This window comes from Lynx canadensis, chromosome A3 (genome assembly GCF_007474595.2).
Source record: "Lynx canadensis isolate LIC74 chromosome A3, mLynCan4.pri.v2, whole genome shotgun sequence".
Lineage (NCBI taxonomy): Eukaryota > Metazoa > Chordata > Mammalia > Carnivora > Felidae > Lynx > Lynx canadensis.
This window is the reverse complement of record NC_044305.1, coordinates 370,746-389,993: the sequence shown is the minus strand read 5'-3', so window position 1 is coordinate 389,993 and position 19,248 is coordinate 370,746. Positions and strand designations below refer to the sequence as shown.

Genomic DNA, 19,248 nt, shown 5'->3' with positions numbered 1-19,248 from the left:
GAGAGAAGACAGCAAGACACATCTGGCCTCTGACCGAGCCCCCGACCTCTGTGCTGGACACAGTGAAGGCGTGCTTCTCAGTGCTGACCCCTTCCCAACCTGCTCCTCGGGCCCCGAGTGCACACACACACCTTGGAAATACTCGTGGCTCTCTCCATCGGGAGAACTCTGTAGTACTGCGGGCAACCTTGCCAGCCGCCCTCTGCCCCATCAGCAAGGCCAGCTGGGTCTCCACCCTGCCGAAGACAGCAAAGCAGCACCAGCAGTCCGGAAGCCAGAGCAGAGGAGATGCCAACAGGTTCAGAAGACCACCTATCCACTCCTCAAATGTTCACTACATTGCCCAACCAAGTTCAGCGGGCAAGTGTCAAACCAACTTTTCTCTCTCTCTTTTTCTTAAGTGTATTTACTCATTTAAGTAGCCTCTACACCCAACATGGGGCTCGAACTCACGACCCCAAGATGAAGAGTTGAATGCTCCTCCAACTTTAATTCAAAGGGGCGCCCAAAGACAGTGTCACGTTTTCACTCCTTGTTCTGGTCTCATTCTGCCAACACAAGAAAAGAAAATGAGAAAGCCGAGCCTACTCAGTATTAAAAATCACTTTGTTCGGCCTCCCAGTGGGCCACACAGATGTGTGGTTACTGCCCCAGTGCACAGTGTCGGCTAAGGAGCTCTGAAAAGTTCTTCAAACTACTCTGAGGTTGGAGGAAAAAAAGCCTTCACACAAAACGAAACAAAAACAACGAAACGATACAGAAACGTGTTTCTGTATCGCCACAGGCGATGGAAAACCACCACATCCCCGTGGAAAGGCCTGTAAACTTCCACTTCCAAAGTTGCCCACGTACGACCAAGAGCAAAAACGGAAAGGTAGTCTGTGACAAGCCGAGCGGAATTACCGAACTGCACGGGGCGACATGACTCAGAAACGTCCCCCTGGCTTCAGGCGAGGGCCTTGTCCAGTGCCCACCCGTGCGCCCTTCCACGTCCTGACTCCTTCGGGCTCTCTTGACAAATAATCACAGCACAGGCACCTCTGCGTGGTTACGGAAAACACCCTGCGGCCGGCCCCAAGCGCTCAGCAACTGTGAGTCCAGTCTGCAAGGACTCACATCCCCAACTCTCTCTCATCTCGGAAGGTCGCACAGGAAAAGTGCCACCTCTAACGACTCAGAAGCGGATGGAGGAAGCAGGACGGAGAGGCACCCAAACGGGGAGCATGAAGAGCTCGCACCAGCCGCCACCGCAGGGCCCGGAGGGCAGGGCGCCTGGGAGGGAAGGGGCACCCGGCTGAGTCCCCAGAGTCCCAATGCGCTGCAAATATCCGGCCGTCTGCCGGAGGCTGCGCGGGAAGCGGCCCGCATACCAAGGAGCTCTCTGGCAGCAGGAGGAGAACGCACAAGGCCTCCACCTGGGAGCCCTGGGACTCCGGCCACCGACCCCGGGCTCAGGCCCGCCCAGACCCGCAGCCTCCAGGGTCCAGGGCCCAGACCCAAACACGCCATCTGGGAAACACCGGGCGGCGCCGACCTCCCTGCACACACGTGGAGAAGCACGAGGGCAGGGAGCCAGAGACACTCAACCCCAGGGCCTGAGGCGGCACCTGCCGGGCGCCAGCGCCCCACCCCCTCCCGGGGCAACGAGGGCATGCGGGGTGGGTCTATGCATCAGACCCACCGGGAAGGGGAGCGTCTGACCCGACAAGGTGGGGGCAGGCTCCTCGTGGGGCACGGGGCCACCACCAGGCCTGCAGCCGGTCTGCCGCTTGAGGAGGGCCTGTGTGCCCGTGAACCTGTGGGTGACCCTGGGCCAGCTGCTACCTTCCGTACCAGCGTGTTCTCTGTCTCTAAATGAAACTAGTCATTTCTGCTTCTCTCAAAATTTCCTAAGCTGACTTAAAGCTTCTGAAATAAAAGGATAATGGCACTCAGAAGCTTTACTACTTTAGGGGCACCTGGGTGGCTCAGTCGGTTAAGCATCTGACTTCAGCTTAGGTCACAGCTTGTGAGTTCGAGCCCCGCATCAGGCTCGGAGCCTGGTTCAGATTGTGTCTCCCTCTATCTCTGTCCCTCCCCTCCTCATGCTCTGTTACTGTCTCTCTCAAAAATAAGTAAACATTAAAAAAAAAAAAAGAAGTTTTACTACTTTAAATGGGATAGGATGAGAAAAGAAACGTTTTTAAGATTCAAACAGGGCCAGGGGCACTTGGGTGGCTCAGTACGTCCAGCATCAGACTCCCGGTTTCAGCTCAGGTCACGATCTCACAGATTCATGGGTTCAAGCCCCGAGTCAGGCTGTGTGCTGACAGGTCAGAGCCTGGAGCCTGCTTGGGATTTTCTGTCTCCCTCTCTCTCTGCCCCTCCCACTCCCAATCTCTCTCTCTCTCTCTCTCTCTCTCTCTCAAAATAAATAAGTAAACATTAAAAAAAAGAAGAAACTTTGGGAGTGTCTCTCTAATGTGACTCAAAAGCACACCTGTCAACACACAAAGTTCAAAACTGCGTGAACATTATTTCTCACTTTTCTAGTCTAAAATACCTACCTTAGCGAGTTTTAAGTCCAAATAATGATGTTTTAAAATACTCAGTAATTTTTAAATCTGAATATGACTTAAATAGCATTATTGATAAGAAATTTAACAGAAAACTTTGCATAAATCATACTAGGATCAAATTTAACTGGCCTGGTTTCTCTTTACCCTTTAACAGAAAAACTTTCTAGTTTGTTAGGAAAGGTTATCTCTGTTTTCCATGACTTTTTCATCTACAAATAACATCCCAGGCCACATTCTGCCATCACTAGCAAACCAGAACACAAAGCCTGGGTCTGCACATGTAAGACGCAAAGTGTTCAGGCCGGAATGGCAGAAAAGAGGGAGCCCTTCCCTAACCTCATGGCGTGAGGCCCAGCCACACAGGCCACGCACAGCCAGAGCTGGGGGCCGAAGGCATCAGAACCACAGTCAGGATGACACAGTATTTCAAACGCTTAAATCAGCCTTGTGGCCTCAACAGAGATTTTTAATCATCCCCTCATTCTTAGCAGCCAGCCCACTAAAGGAAACTGGTAGCAATGTTTTATCAGGGGAGGGGACAGATACACAGGGGAATTCTGGGCAATGTGCCATCACTCAACAGACTTTAAGGTAAATTACGTTAGGTCAGAGGAAATAAAAAGTCTATGCATTTTTTTAATGTTTATTTATTTTTGAGAGAGAGAGAGAGGGAGGGAGAATGAGAATCAATGGGGGGAGGGGCAGAGAGAGAAAGGGAGACACAAAATCCGAAGCAGGCTCAAGGCTCTGAGCTGTCAGCACAGACCCCGACCCGGGGCTCAAACCCACGAACGGTGAGATCATGACCTGAGCTGAAGTCAGACGCTTAACTGACTGAGCCCCCCAGGCGCCCCAAAAGCCTATATTTTTATGAGAACATGGGTCAGGAAGGAATGCCAACCCCCAGAATGGACTGCCGTGGCAGGTGCTGTGCTGCAAGGTGTGAGGAGGACAGGAGGGACGGAGGCTTCTAGAACCTTCCCCTCACCTTAACACAGCAGCCAAGAAGGCACCTGGGCACATGACGTGTCAGCAAAGGAAGGAATTAGCTCAGGTGACCGGGCGCTCTTCTAAGCACCGTGCACTAAGTGGGTCTCCTCAGCTCGTACAGGCTGGTCTAAGACCTCTGGTAGAGAACAAAGCAGGAGGGCCACACAGCTGTCCCAGAAACACATACCACAGGGACAGTGTGGCCCAATTTCTTTTAATTTGAAAAGCCCCACATACGGATAACGTTGGAAAGTTCACTCTCTTAAAACTTAATTTCGTGTAACATGTTTGTAAATAACACACCCTCTGACAGCGAAAGGGCGTCGGGCCTAAGCATTTCCTCTAAACCAGGAGTGATCTTGCCCTTTCCAGGGTCTGCGTTGCCCTTTCTGTGCTCATGTGTGACGGAGGAGCACGGGTGTCACCGGGGCGAGGGAATCACCGGGCCCTGGATAACTGAGTGGGGACACAGAGCGTCAAAGAGGGTGGTGCCCCTCTAGGCGGCAGTCACCTGAGCCCCAGAAGGTGGACATCACCGGGGTCTGGGCACAGGAACGAGGCATTTTCAGAGAGAAAACAGGCAAACCTGAGCAGAAATGGTCTCATCAAAACGAAACTCTTATATCCAAGATGATGTCAACGAGAGGCTTAATAAAATGCCTTCCCTAAGGCTGGTCTCCAGGAAAGGCCCAAAGTGAGGACCTTCCACTATCTTCTAAAGAAAACTCACAATAACCACCCCCGTCCCTCCTTCAGCAGAGAATATGAAGATGACAACTAACTCTATAGGGGACGCAGGGCTTAGATCTCAGTAACTTCTGCCTCAGCATGCCTATCATTCACTTAATTCTTTCTGGAATAACAAGGCACCCCACAGTTTTCAGTGCAAAATATCTAAAACTACCATAAAATAAACCAAATGAAAGGACTCCAGTATGATAAAATACTACTGTTTACTTCATTATTCATGTGAAAAACCCTCCTCTAAATTTCTTTCTGAGGAACGAGCTATTTTCCATTCCTGCAGAGTGGAAATATTGCCTTGTACAGGCAGCGAGCGGGCCAGCCACACAGTGAATCCACAAGTCTGTTACCCACACGGAAAGTTAGCTTTGATAATAAATCCAACAGGAAAGATTCTACAACTGACCCGATTAAGCTGCACGCGAGCACTCCGCGCACAGGTGTCCTCGCCCAGCAGTTTGCAAAACGCGTTGCCTAATTAGCATTTCTTTAAACAATGCTGATAACAATCTTGCCACCGTAATCCTCCACAAATGCGTAGCTGAGATTGTAGCACGGAAAGCGCGAGGAAATTCGCCGTGAATCTCAGTCAAACTTTCTTTTGTTTATATTTCTCGGTGTCAGAAAATATCTGTTCTTTACCCCCTTTGGCTTGTACCCAGGCTCCTCGGTCCAGCCCTATTGTGCGTGGTCCGTTACACCTACAAATAATAAATTTGTTACCGGGGCCAGGGGAACCCCAACTAGCCACAGCCCTCCTCCTGGCGCAGAAAATTCCCCATTTGCCATCGGATTGAGTTGTCAGACAGTGACTCGTGCTACCCTGTGAAACTGACATGTCTATTTACGGAGAAACAAAGACACCGCTCGCGGCGGACCCGGCTCCCTCCGCGCGCCCCGTCCGCTCCGCGCGCCCCTGGCCGCTCCGCGCGCCCCGTCTCCTCCGCGCTCCTCCGGCCACCCGGCCCCGAGGCCCCTGCGCCCTGGTTCATCCAGCAATTAAAATGGAGACGAGGCCGGTGGCCGGCGTCAGGGGGAGACAATGACCCCAAAGGCCTGGTGGGGCGCGGGGACCCGCCTGCGCCCACCTCCCGCAGTTCCGACTCTTGGCAAACTCGGCGCGGGCGGGTCCGGGTGCGGCTCGGCGGCTCGGCGGCGCGGGCGGGGGGCGCGCGGGACGGCGCGGGCGGGGGGCGCCAGGACGCCCCTGGGCTGCCTCCTGGGGCCGGGCGTTGACGCAGCAGAAATTACCAGCTGGAAAATTCCCCTTTTGGAGGTGACGGGGGAGGGATCGCGGCGGCAGCGGCAGGAGGCGCGGAGGGCGAGGGGCGCCGGGCAGCCCCGCCGCCGCCGCCGCCGCCGCCGCCGCCGCCGCCGCCGCCGCCGCCATCCTCGCTCAGCCCCGCGGGACCCCTCACCCGCCCCCGCCCGCCCCGCCCCGAGCCGCCCGAGCTTCAGGATCGGCGGGGGCCGGGCTGGGTCGCCGCCGCCGCCCCCGAAGCCGCAGCCGGGGCGCGCCGATCGCCGTGCAGGAGGGCGCCACCCGCGTGGCGGGGCGGCATGGGGCGCGGGGCAGCAGGCGGCGGGGCCGCGCCCCGTCTCGGAGCTGCCCGGCCTCGGAAGGCGTGCCCTGGCCGGGCCCGGCCGCGATGCGCCGGCCCGGCCGCGCGGACAATGAGCCGGCGCCGCTTACCTGTGACCCCATGGGGCGCGGGCGAGGGCGGGCGCCGCGGCCGCCGGACCGGCGCCGGTGATCGCCGCCGCCGCCAGGCGAGCGCTGCGTCCGGGCGGGTCCGAGCTGCGCGCTCGCCTCGGCTGCTCCGTCCGTCTGTCCGTCCGTCCGTCCGTCAGGCCGGCGCGCGCCCCCGCGCCCGCTCCAACCCCGCGGCCCCCCGCCGCCGCGCGCGCGCCCCGCCTGCGGACCCTGACCCCGCCCCCCGGCGCGCGCCCGCCGCTGCTGAGTGGCCCGAGCGGCGCCCGGGCCGCGGCCACCGCCCCGGGCCCCGCCCCCGCCGGCCCGGCCGCCGGCCCCGCCCCTCGCTGAGCCCCGGGTCTCGTGCGCCGTCTGGGTCGTTGAGGGTTTCCTCGGCGGGGGTCGGCTCCTCCGGGCCCCCCCCGCCCGCCCCGTGGGCGGCCGGACAGCGGAAGTGCGGGCTGGAGCTCGCTGGGCATTGTGGGAAGCCCCCTCCCCTGGGTTGGCGGGGGGCGGGGGCGGCGCGGCGTGGGGGTCTCGGAGCGCCGGTGCGGGTGCCCGCGGGGGGCCGAGCGGCGGGCCGAGCACCGCGGCGGGAGATGGGGCTCGGGGACTAGGGCCCCCCCCCCGCCCCTTCCTCCCCGGCGCGGCCCACGCGCCTCTTCCTCGGGGGCGCGCGGGTCCCCGGGCCACAGGCTGTCCCCACGACCCGATGCGCAGTCCCGCCGCGCGCGTCTCGCAAACTTCGCGACTTCCCCGCCTGCTCAGGAGGCGGTGCGGACCTCGCGCGGTGCGGAGAGAAAGCGCTGTCGCGGCGGCGCTGGGGCGCGCGGCTGGAGAGGGCCTGTGGCCGCGCGCTCGCGCCGTCGGCGGACCTCGGCGCCCCCGGGGAGAGGGGCACCTCGGGGCGCGGGCCACGCGACGGCCCCCGCCCCCGGGGGCTTGGGTTCGGCCAACTTAGGAGCGCCGGCGGCTGGGCGCGCGGGGTCCTTCCCGCCGCGTCGTGCGTCCCGCGCGGGTGCGGCCCCCGGGGAAGGGGCGAAGGAGCGGGAAACAAGCCGCCTGGGGCGCCGGCCCCCTCACCCCCTTCCACGACCTGGAGTCGTGCTGCCCGGGATGGGCCCTGCGCCTCCCTTCTCGCCCCCGCTGTCGTCGAGCCGAGCCCTCGGGCGGGCTGAATGGGAAGCGTGGCCCCACATTCCTGGCTGGCCTGTGCGGGGGCAAAGGCCACCTCGCTTCCTCCCGCGGGCGCGGCGGTGGGAAGGGAGGTGAGCCTGTGGCTAGCCAGCCGCGCAGAGGAGTGGAGCACGACCCGGCCATCCAATGGCGAGGCTCCGCGGGCCGTCTGCGCCCTGCCTCCCTGCGGGGCCGGGGCCGAGCGCCGCGGAATTCCTCGGGAGGTGGGAGGCGGCGGGCCATTATGGATGCTTTCTCAGGATGTGTAAGGAGGCATTCACTGGGCTGCAGCGGGAGGGCAGGCGGCGGGGGAAATTCTCCTTGAGTGCACAAGGGCGAGCCGCGGTCTGGCAGCCAGCGATGAAAGGCCCGGACACTCCCTCACTCCTAGCCGGCGCCTGGAAATGGCTGTGCAGACACCCTCGCCGCACTCCCTTCCCGCTGCCTGGTCTGGCGCTGCCGGCCCGCGAGCCCCCTCCCGAGCCTTTCTGTGGAGGACCCTCGCAGTCACATCCTCCTGGTCTGGAACAGCAGGCCCCAGTTTCCTCAGCCAGGAAGTGAAGGGTGGACACAGTGGCCCTGGGAAGACGCGGGTGCCTCTAGGCCTCCGGGAGAGTCCAGCGGGTCACCTGCCTCCTCCCTTCGAGAGGACAGGGGGCGCTCTCGGCAGGAGTCTCCCCACCTGCCTGCCTAGTGTAGCCCACGGTGTAGCCCACGGTGGAAAGGGGGCCAAACGGATTAGGACCAGACCCCTGGTGCCTGCCCTCCTCTCGGAGAGCCCAGTCTCTCCCGAGAGGTCTCAGTCCCCTAAGACGCTCCGCAAAGACAACAGCCTTGCGGAGTTGTCACATCCGCTGTGGGTGCGGGAATGAGAGCTGCAAAGCCTACCTCAGTCAGAGCTCACAGTGGTGCTCAGTCGTTGCTCAGCAGGCCTGCCCCCAAGAACTGAGCCCTTGTCTCACCAGGACCAGAGCCCATCACAGCCCAGGGCTTCTGCTCCCGACAGAAAGGCTTGCTGAGTTCTGGAATAAGCCCCTCTCTCTCCACCACTCCCCTACCCTGCCTCAAGGTTACCTGTCTCCTGCATTCCAGCGATGGGACTGAAAGTCCCATCTTTTCTGCTCCAAGAACTAACAGGAGGGCAAGCAGCCTGAAGAGGAAGCCGATAACACCAAAAAGGCAGAAGTGAGAACAGTCCCAGCGATGCTTGATCGAGCCATACCTGAAGCCTGACTACCTCCAGATAGGTATTGTTCCGTGAACTAATAACCCCTTTATATTTACACACACACAAAGAAACCAACGGCCAACAGCAACAGCTGTGGCCTCTCAGCAGAGCCAGGAGAAAAAGGGGATCATGTAGCTGGACTCCTTGGAGCCACATCGGTGCATCTGCTTCGATGGGGAGATACTAGCTGCATGGCCCCAGGAACCCCACATTCATCAGTGCCCAGTGTTGGCTAAGCTGCTGCCAGCATTGGATTCACAGTGGGCAGATGCCAGGCTGGGTTGCAAAGCCTCCTCTCTTCCTTGGATCCCCCGGACATCCGTGCAGATGACGTGCCCTGCCCCTCACTGCTGAGGCGTGGCACTGACTCTAGGCAGTACCTGCTACCTGACGATCAGCTGGCCTCTCACTGTCTGCGAACAGATGGCCTTTCTGAGGGCAGCTTCACCGTGGAAGCAGCTCTGAGAACAGGTGAGGACCGAGGGTATGACCTCAGCAGCACTGCAGGGTCAGTGTCTCGCAGACGGGTGTCTGAGAGGGTGCAGGGGATACGGTGCCTGAGAACACTGGTGAGCTGAATGTGGCCCCTGCCCTGGCTAAGCTGGTAGACGAGACAGGTTAAGAAATGGCCGGTCGAGGGCCACCTGGGTGGCTCAGTCAGTTAATCATCCAACTCAGTTTCTGCTCAGATCACGATCTCACGGTTCGTGGGTTCCAGCCCCGCATCGGGCTCTGTGGTGACAGCTCAGAGCCTGCTTGGGATTCTGTCTCCCTCTCTCTCTCTCTCTCTGTCCCCACCTTCAATAAACAAACAAACAAATAAACAGACTTGAAAGAAAGAAAGAAAGAGAGAGAGAGAGAGAGAGAGAGAGAGAAAGAAAAGAAAGAAAGAAAGAAAGAAAGAAAGAAAGAAAGAAAGAAAGAAAGAAAGAAAGAAAGGGGAAAGAAAGAGAGAAGCGGATGGTTGAGGCTCTGCACTCCCTGGTCATTGCAAGCTGGTCATTCTGGAAATTCACCCCTAGCCACATGTGTGAGCTTGTCAGCAGCCTGCCCAAGAGACGTGTCAAGGCTTGTGACGGTCTGGGGGCCTGGAAAGAATGAGCAGCGGCAGGCCAGGGTAGGGGGCTTGAGGGCCAAAGCGCTAGAAGGCAGTCGGGCCCACAGATGTGCTTGCTGACGGCAGTCCCCCCAAAACATGCTGCCCCCGCCCTCGCACCTTTGAAGGACAGACTCGGCTCGGCGGGGTCCCCATGAGGTCCTGGCGCTGCCCCCTGCACCAGGTGTTCGCCAGCCCCCGCCCTGTCCTCCACCCCCACGGTGAGGCTTCAGGAGGGCAGAGCAGCTGGCAGGGGTCCAGCCTCATGCCGGGCGCTCTGATGCCACCACGGGAGCAGGGCCCTGCCGCCCACGGGCTTGCTCCCGTGCGGCACAGCCCAGGGGGAGCCGTGGGGAAGACGGGAGGAGCAGCAGACATCCCCCGCACCTTCCTTCCGGAGCCCCCGTGCTCCCCCCTTGCCAGGCCCTCACCGCCACACCGCCTTCCCCCAGGCGGCGTCCCCACCCCCGTGCTCCCCCAGCTGGGTTTTCTGAGCTGACTTCAGTCGGAGAACTTGTCTGTTTATTCTCCGACCGGTGGTGTTGCTCTGCCATCCCCATGGCAACAGCCCTGGGAGTCCTGCCCCCTCCCGGGGAGCTGCCCGGAACCTGCCCCTGCCCTCTCCCAGCCCCTGCTGGAAGCAGGACCCGACCGGGAGGCAGAGGGGCCGAGGGCAGGGCGGGCCTGAGGATGCTGGGGCTGCCCCGCGGGACCCGCCCCTGCACGTCACCCCGGGTGGACGGGCCCCGGCCGAGGCGAGGCGGCTCCAGGCTGCAGCACGGCCCCGCCCCGCCCACGTCTGTGGCCAGCTGGCCCTGCTCTCCCGCTGGGCCTCCCCGAGACCACCCTCCGGAGTCGCTCGGGGCCAGGGGCTACCTGCCAACCCCGCGGCTGCCCCACCCCAGCTGTCCTCCGGGCCGGCGCCCCTGCCAAGCCCCAACCGCCCGTCCAGCTGCCACCGCCAACTGCCGCCCCGTCTCCGTTCCAAGCGCTCACCCCCAGCCGTCCCTCCGAAGTGCCGCTGACAACCGCCAGCACCCTTCCTTCCTGAGCCGCCGCTCCCACCAGCACCCTCAGGCCCCAGCACAGGGGCTGTGCCCCCAGACCTGCCCTCCGGGACGGAGGCTGGGCCACACCTGCTGTGTGCCCCGGGAGGAGCTGGTGTCAGAGAACAGAAGCAGAAAGCTGGAGACGCGTCTGGGGGCCAAGGGCCTGGCAGGCAGAGGGGAAAGGGCGGGAAGAGAATGGAACAGAAGTGGGGGGGGGGGGACAGAGCACAGCTACCATCTAGTGCCAGCTGCACGGCCGGGCCAGCACAGGGGTGGGACGGCAGCTGGGGCGTGGCCTGGGCAGCCCCAGGGGACGGTGGGGAGTGCTGGGGCCTGTCCTCAGGGGGTCGGGGACGGCTCGGCCTGACCACCGACTTTGCCCTGGCCTGGCCACGGTCAGAGGGCATTTTGCCTCCTTCTCCCCCCAGGTCTGTCTCTGGGGGCCACCAGCCTTCCACAGACCCAGGTGGGCCCGGTTCTGGGGTCTCAGCTGTCCAAAGCCCGCCTGAGCTCAGAGGGGTAGCACTGGGCTCCCTCCCGTGTTACCACCCCAGCGTCCTCCACCCGCCCAGGTCCCTTTATCATCTGACCCCCGGCCACCTCTGCGGGTCCAGTCCTTCGTCTTTCTGTCCCTCCTCTTCCTTTTACCTCCTGTCCCCTATTCATCTTGGGGTCCCCGTGGTGGCATCCTGTCCTCCGGGGATGCTTCCCTGATCCCCACCCCACATGGGGTTTCCACAGCCCTTGCTCCCCGGGGGCCACGGCAAGCTGCGTCCGTGAACTGGTCCCTGCCCGGCGGAGCCAGGAGGCAGCGCTACCCGCTGCGGGTGCGGGCTTGGGGCTGAAATTCCATCTCAGGCGGGCTCTGGAAACCCAGCCTCGGGGAACCAGCCAGTCAGCTCTGGAGCAGGGCAAGGGGGCCAGGCGCCTCAGTCTCCACCGGAGGAACGCAGCTGCTCCCTAGGGCCGCAGCCACCGAGGCTCACGTTGCAAAGGCTGGCGATGGCTGCAGATAGTCACGGCAGGTGAAAGGGACACCTGGCCCTCCCCGGTGTCCCATCCAGGAGCGGCGAGGCCAGGACACGGTGGGGGAGGCACTGGGGAGCCATGTCAGCCGCAGCCCAGCCGGGTTCTGTCCTGGCCGGAAAGGAGGAGACGAGGGCCCCCTTCCCGAGCGCCTACTCTGTGCCCCGTGGGGGCGGCGAGGGAGTCTTCGCCCAGGGTCACCTGGCCCTCCTGGGCTAGCAGCCGGGAGGAGGAGGAAACAGAGGCGGCCGAGGGTTACCCCCCCCCCCCAGGCCTGCCGGACGAAGGGCTCTACCCTCCGGGGACAAGTACGTGCCTCTCCACTCCCGCTGGAGGAGTGTCTTCTGGAGTCCGCGTGCTGGCCGTGGAGAGGCCCCAACGCTGAGCAGTGGCAGCCCCCGGCCTCAACGGCCCCCTCCCTCATTCACTTGTCGGGCAACGTTCGTGGAGCGCACGGAGCCTCCCGCACGCCAGCGGTGTTCTGTCTGGAGAGCGAGACGGAACTCCTTGGTTGTGGGAGGAAGCCAGGTGATAACGCTCAGTCAAGAGGTCGGCAAGAGCGGGGCGCCTGGGCGGCTCGGTTGGTTAACTCTTGACCTCGGCGCAGGTCGCCACCTCGTCGTTCGTGAGTTTGAGCCCCACATCGGGCTCAGTGCCGACGGCGTGCGGCCTGCTTCGGATTCTCTCTCTCTCCACCCCCCCAAAAAACAAATAAAAGAAAACTTCTGAGAGAGAGAGAGAGAGAGATCAGTGAGAGCGTGTCTGGTGACACTGGGGACCTGGGAGGAGGGCATCTGGGAGAAATGGCTGACGCCCGGGCTGGGGTGGGAACCGCAGGCTGAGCGTGCGTGCAGCAGGTCTTGCCAGACACAAGTGCTCAGGAACCAACAGAGGGACGTGGGGGTGGCAAGGAAGACAGCCAGAGCCAGGTCCCACCAAGTGGCAAGTCAACCCAGTGCGGGGCTAGCACACGAAGCGAGAAGCCGGGACCCTGGAGCGCAAACACCCGGCGATGAAGAGCTACGTGTGGGAGACGGATCTTCCTGGACCCCGAGGGGTCGTGTGGGTTTCCCCTCCGGGAGGTGGGCGAACCCACACACACGCCGCGAGTGTAGACTGGGCCCGGAGAACCCCTTCTGAACGAGAGGATGGAGAAAGGGACACTTGACTGTGGAGAGCCCTGGCAGGCAGTGCCTTCACCAGGTGACAGGCGAACACCGTCAGGGGTGTCGTGGGACGGCGGGCACCCCGGGCACGGCGTGATGAGAAGGGCGCTCGCCTCTGTCGCATTCCTCCCCAGAACTCATAACGTGGTGTAATCATGAGGAAATGCCTCGGACGAGCCCAGATTCAAGGGCGTTCCACAAAACACCCGGCCAGTGCTCCTCAGGCCTGTCCAGGCCACGCAGACCAGGGGCGGTGTGAGGCAGCGGCACCGCCCACAGTGGGGAGACGTGACAACTCTTCGTGTGCGGTATCCTGGGTGGGGTCCTGGGACAGAGGACACACACGGGGAAAACGGTAAACCCTGGGGAGAGTTTGGACTGCAGTTGAGAGAAAGGCACCAATGTGGCTCCTGGTGTTGACCGGCATGCCACGAGGTGTGGGGGCGGGAGGTGTGAGTCGCCACGAGGTATGGGGGCGGGAGGTTGAGGCACCACGAGGTGTGAGCGGCGGGAGGTGTGAGGGGCAGGAGGTGTGAGGCGCCCCGAGGTGTGAGGCGCCGCGAGGTGTGAGGGGCGGGAGGTGTGAGGCGCCGCGAGGTGTGAGGGGCGGGAGGTTGAGGCGCCACGAGGTGTGAGTCGCCATGAGGTGTGAGGGGCGGGAGGTGTGAGGCGCTGCGAGGTGTGAGGGGCAGGAAGTGTGAGGGGCAGGAGGTTGAGGCACCGCGAGGTGTGAGGCGCCACAAGGTGTGGGGGGAGGGAAGCGTGAGGTGCCACAAGATGTGAGTCACCACGAGGTGTGAGGGGCGAGAGGTGTGAGGGGCGGGAGGTGTGAGGCGCCACGAGGTGTGAGGCGCCACAAGGTGTGGGGGGAGAGAAATGTGAGGTGCCACAAGATGTGAGTCACCACGAGGTGTGGGGGTGGGAGGTGTGAGGCACCATGAGGTGTGAGGGGCGGGAGGTGTGAGGGGCAGGAGGTTGAGGCACCGCGAGGTGTGAGGGGCGGGAGGTTGAGGCGCCGCGAGGTGTGAGGGGCGGGAGGTTGAGGCGCCGCGAGGTGTGAGGGGCGGGAGGTTGAGGCGCCGCGAGGTGTGAGGGGCGGGGAGGTTGAGGCGCCGCGAGGTGTGAGGGGCGGGAGGTTGAGGCGCCACGAGGTGTGAGGGGCGAGAGGTGTGAGGGCAGGAGGTTGAGGCGCCGCGAGGTGTGAGGGGCGGGAGGTGTGAGGCGCCACGAGGTGTGAGGCGCCACGAGGTGTGAGGGGTGGGAGGTGTGAAGCGCCGCGAGATGTGAGGGGCGGGAGTTTGAGGCGCCGCTAGGTGTGAGGGGTGGGAGGTGTGAGGCGCCGCGAGGTGTGAGGGGCGGCAGGTGTGAGGCGCCGCGAGATGTGAGGGGCAGGAGGTTGAGGCGCCGCAAGGTGTGAGGGGCGGGAGGTTGAGGCGCCGCGAGGTGTGAGGGGCGGGAGGTGTGAGGCGCCACGAGGTGTGAGGGGCGGAGGTGTGAGGGGCGGGAGGTGTGAGGGGAGGGAGGTGTGAGGCGCCACGAGGTGTGAGGCGCCACGAGGTGTGAGGGGTGGGAGGTGTGAGGCGCCATGAGGTGTGAGGGGTGGGAGGTGTGAGGCGCCACGAGGTGTGAGGGGCTGGAGGTGTGAGGCGCCACGAGGTGTGAGGCGCCACGAGGTGTGAGGGGTGGGAGGTGTGAGGCGCCGCGAGGTGTGAGGGGCGGCTGGTGTGAAGCGCCGCGAGGTGTGAGGGGCGGGAGTTTGAGGCGCCACAAGGTGTGAGTCGTCACAAGGTGTGAGGGGCGGGAGGTGTGAGGCGCCTGGAGGTGTGAGGGGCGGATGGTTGAGGCGCCGCTAGGTGTGAGGGGCGGGAGGTGTGAGGTGCCGCGAGGTGTGAGGGGCGGGAGGTTGAGGCGCCGCGAGGTGTGAGGGGCCACGAGGTGTGAGGCGCCACGAGGTGTGAGGCGCCACGAGGTGTGAGGGGTGGGAGGTGTGAGGCACCGCGAGGTGTGAGGCGCCGCGAGGTGTGAGGGGCGGGAGTTTGAGGCGCCGCGAGGTGTGAGGGGCGGGAGGTGTGAGGCACCGCGAGGTGTGAGGTGTCACAAGGTGTGAGGGGCGGGAGGTGTGAGGCGCCACGAGGTGTGAGGGGCGGGAGGTACGAGTTTCCACAAGGTGTGAGGGATGGGTGGTATGAGGCGCCGCGAGGTGTGAGGCACCACGAGGTGTGAGGGGTGGGAGGTGTGAGGCGCCCGGAGGTGTGAGGGGCGGCAGGTGTGAGGCGCTACGACGTGTGAGGGGCGGGAGGTGTGTGGGCAGGAGGTTGAGGCGCCGCGAGGAGTGAGGGGCGGGAGGTTGAGGTGCCGCGAGGAGTGAGGGGCGGGAGGTGTGAGGCACCGCGAGGTGTGAGGTGTCACAAGGTGTGAGGGGCGGGAGGTGTGAGGCGCCATGACGTGTGAGGGGCGGGAGGTACGAGTTTCCACAAGGTGTGAGGGATGGGTGGTGTGAGGAGCCATGAGTTGCGAGGTGCCATGGGTGTGAGGGGCAGGAGGTTGAGGCGCTGTGAGGTGTGAGGGATGGGAGGTGTGAGGGGCGGGAGGTGTGAGGCGCCCCGAGGTGTGAGGCACCACGAGGTGTGAGGGGCGGGAGGTGTGAGTCGCCACGAAGTGTGAGGGGCAGGAGGTGTGAGGGGCGGGAGGTGTGAGGCGCCTGGAGTTGTGAGGGGCCGGAGGTGTGAGGCGCCACGAGGTGTAAGGGGCGGGAGGTGTGAGGGGCGGGAGGTGTGAGGCGCCCCGAGGTGTGACGCACCACGAGGTGTGAGGGGCGGGAGGTGCGAGGCACCGCGAGGTGTGAGGGGCGGGAGGTGTGAGGGGCAGGAGGTTGAGGCGCCGCGAGGTGTGAGGGGCGGAAGGTGTGAGGGGCGGGAGGTGTGAGGCGCCTGGAGGTGTGAGGCACCATGAGGTGTGAGGGGCGGGAGGTGTGAGTCGCCACGAAGTGTGAGGGGCAGGAGGTGTGAGGGGTGGGAGGTGTGAGGCGCCTGGAGGTGTGAGGGGCGGGAGGTGTGAGGCGCCCCGAGGTGTGAGGCACCATGAGGTGTGAGGGGCGGGAGGTGTGAGTCGCCACGAAGTGTGAGGGGCAGGAGGTGTGAGGGGTGGGAGGTGTGAGGCGCCTGGAGGTGTGAGGGGCCGGAGGTGTGAGGCGCCACGAGGTGTAAGGGGCGGGAGGTGTGAGGGGCGGGAGGTGTGAGGGGCGGGAGGTGTGAGGCGACACGAGGTGTGAGGCGCCAGGAGGTGTGAGGCGCCAGGAGGTGTGAGGGGTGGGAGGTGTGAGGCGCCACGAGGTGTGAGGCGCCACGAGGTGTGAGGGGTGGGAGGTGTGAGGCGCCACGAGGTGTGAGGTGCCACGAGGTGTGAGGGGTGGGAAGTGTGAGGCGCTGCGAGGTGTGAGGTGCCACGAGGTGTGAGGGGTGGGAAGTGTGAGGCGCTGCGAGGTGTGAGGAGTGGGAGGTGTGAGGCGCCACGAGGTGTGAGTCGCCACGAAGTGTGAGGGGCAGGAGGTGTGAGGGGCGGGAGGTGTGAGGCGCCTGGAGGTGTGAGGGGCCGGAGGTGTGAGGCGCCATGAGGTGTAAGGGGCGGGAGGTGTGAGGGGCGGGAGGTGTGAGGGGCGGGAGGTGTGAGGCGACACGAGGTGTGAGGCGCCAGGAGGTGTGAGGGGCGGGTGGTGTGAGGCGCCGGAGGTGTGAGGGGCGGCAGGTGTGAGGCGCCGCGAGATGTGAGGGGCGGCAGGTGTGAGGCGCCGCGAGGTGTGAGGGGCGGGAGGATGAGGCGCCGTGAGGTGTGAGGGGCGGGAGGTGTGTGGGGCGGGAGGTTTAGGCGCCGCGAGGTGTTAGGGGCCACGAGGTGTGAGCTGCCACGAGGTGTGAGGCGCCACCAGGTGTGAGGGGCAGGAGGTGTGAGGCGCCACGAGGTGTGAGGGGCGGGAGGTGTGAGGGGCGGGAGGTGTGAGGCGCCACGAGGTGTGAGGCGCCACGAGGTGTGAGGGGTGGGAGGTGTGAGGCGCCACGAGGTGTGAGGCGCCACGAGGTGTGAGGGGCGGGAGGTTGAGGCGCCATGAGGTGTGAGTCATCGCGAGGTGTGAGGGGCGGGAGGTGTGAGGCGCCCGGAGGTGTGAGCGGCGGCAGGTGTGAGGCGCCGTGAGATGTGAGGGGCGGCAGGTGTGAGGCGCCGCGAGGTGTGATGGGCGGGAGGATGAGGCGCCGTGAGGTGTGAGGGGCGGGAGGTGTGTGGGGCGGGAGGTTGAGGCGCCACGAGGTGTGAGGGGCGGGAGGTTGAGGCGCCGCGAGGGGTGAGGGGCCACGAGGTGTGAGGCGCCACCAGGTGTGAGGCGCCAGAGGTGTAGGCGCCACGAGGTGTGAGTCGCCACGAGGTGTGAGGGGCGGGAGGTTGAGTCGCCGCGAGGTGTGAGGCGCCACCAGGTGTGAGGCGCCACGAGGTGTGAGGGGCGGGAGGTGTGAGGGGCGGGAGGTGTGAGGGGCGGGAGGTGTGAGGCGCCACGAGGTGTGAGGCGCCACGAGGTGTGAGGGGCGGGAGGTTGAGGCGCCATGAGGTGTGAGTCGTCGCGAGGTGTGAGGGGCGGGAGGTGTGAGGCGCACGGAGTTGTGAGCGGCGGCAGGTGTGAGGCGCCGTGAGATGTGAGGGGCGGCAGGTGTGAGGCGCCGCGAGGCGTGATGGGCGGGAGGATGAGGCGCCGTGAGGTGTGAGGGGCGGGAGGTGTGTGGGGCGGGAGGTTGAGGCGCCATGAGGTGTGAGGGGCGGGAGGTTGAGGCGCCGCGAGGTGTGAGGGGCGGGAGGTGTGAGGGGCAGGAAGTGTGAGGCGCCACGAGGTGTGAGGGGTGGGAGGTGTGAGGCGCCGCGAGGTGTGAGGGGTGGCAGGTGTGAGGGGCGGGAGGTGTGAGGCGCCCAGAGGTGTGAGGGGCGGCAGGTGTGAGGCGCCTCGAGATGTGAGGGGCGGCAGCTGTGAGGCGCCGTGAGGTGTGAGGGGTGGGAGGTGTGAGGCGCCACGAGGTGTGAGGGGTGGGAGGTGTGAGGCGCCACGAGGTGTGAGTCGCCACAAGGTGTGAGGGCCGGGAGGTTGAGTCGCCGCGAGGTGTGAGGGGCGGGACGTGTGAGGCGCCACGACGTGTGAGGGGCGGGAGGTTGAGGCGCCGCGAGGTGTGAGGGGCGGGAGGTTGAGGCGCCGCAAGGTGTGAGGGGCCACGAGGTGTGAGGCGCCACCAGGTTTGAGGAGCCACGAGGTGTGAGGCGCCACGAGGTGTGAGGCGCCACCAGGTGTGAGGCGCCACGAGGTGTGAGGCACCACCAGGTGTGAGGGGCGGGATGTTGAGACGCCATGAGGTGTGAGGGGTGGGAGGTGTGAGGCGCCACGAGGTGTGAGTCACCACGAGGTGTGAGGGCCGGGAGGTTGAGTCGCCGCGAGGTGTGAGGGGCGGGACGTGTGAGGCGCCACGACGTGTGAGGGGAGGGAGGTTGAGGCGCCGCGAGGTGTGAGGGGCGGGAGGTGTGAGGGGCGGGAGGTGTGAGGCGCCACGAGGTGTGAGGGGTGGGAGGTGTGAGGCGCCACGAGGTGTGAGGCGCCACGAGGTGTGAGGGGTGGGAGGTGTGAGGCGCCGCGAGGTGTGAGGGGCGGCAGGTGTGAGGGGCGGGAGGTGTGAGGCGCCGCGAGGTGTGAGGGGCGGGAGGTGTGAGGGGCGGGAGGTTGAGGCGCCGCGAGGTGTGAGGGGCGGGAGGTGTGAGGTGCCGCGAGGTGTGAGGGGCGGGAGGTGTGAGGTGCCGCGAGATGTGAGGGGCGGGAGGTGTGAGGGGCTGGAGGTGTGGGGCGCCACGAGGTGTGAGGGCAGCTGGTATGAGACGCCATGAGGTGTGAGGGACGGGAGGTGTGAGGTGCCGCGAGGTGTGAGGGGCGGGAGGTTGAGGCGCCGCGAGGTGTGAGGGGCCACGAGGTGTGAGGAGCCACGAGGTGTGAGGCGCCACGAGGTGTGAGGCGCCACCAGGTGTGAGGGCCACGAGGTGTGAGGCGCCACGAGGTGTGAGGGGCGGGATGTTGACACGCCACGACGTGTTAGGGGCGGGAAGTGTGAGGGCAGGAGGTTGAGGCGCCACAAGGTGTGAGGGGCGGGAGGTTGAGGCGCCGCGAGGTGTGAGGGGCGGGAGGTTGAGGCGACGCGAGGTGTGAGGCGCGGGAGGTTGAGGCGCCGCGAGGTGTGAGGGGCGGGAGGTTGAGGCGCCGCGAGGTGTGAGGGGCGGGAGGTTGAGGCGACGCGAGGTGTGAGGGGCGGGAGGTGTGAGGTGCCGCGAAGTGTGAGGGGCGGGAGGTGTGAGGTGCCGCGAGATGTGAGGGGCGGGAGGTGTGGGGCGCCACGAGGTGTGAGGGCAGCTGGTATGAGACGCCATGAGGTGTGAGGGACGGGGTGTTTGAGGGCCCGCGAGGTGTGGGGGCGGTTTGGTGTGAGGCCCGCGAGGTGTGAGGGGCGG

The 19,248-nt window shown here is 64.3% G+C and overlaps 1 protein-coding gene across 1 annotated transcript in view; it reads right to left on the bottom strand.

The window, feature by feature from the left end:
* ZBTB46 (zinc finger and BTB domain containing 46) overlaps positions 1-6,039 on the bottom strand; it is a 64,351-nt gene extending 58,312 nt beyond the window's left edge. The window contains exon 1 of the mRNA XM_030309155.1: positions 5,986-6,039. The gene's annotated coding sequence lies outside the window, so the exon portion shown is untranslated. The remainder of the gene's footprint in view (positions 1-5,985) is intronic.
* Between the last annotated feature and the right edge of the window lie 13,209 nt (positions 6,040-19,248).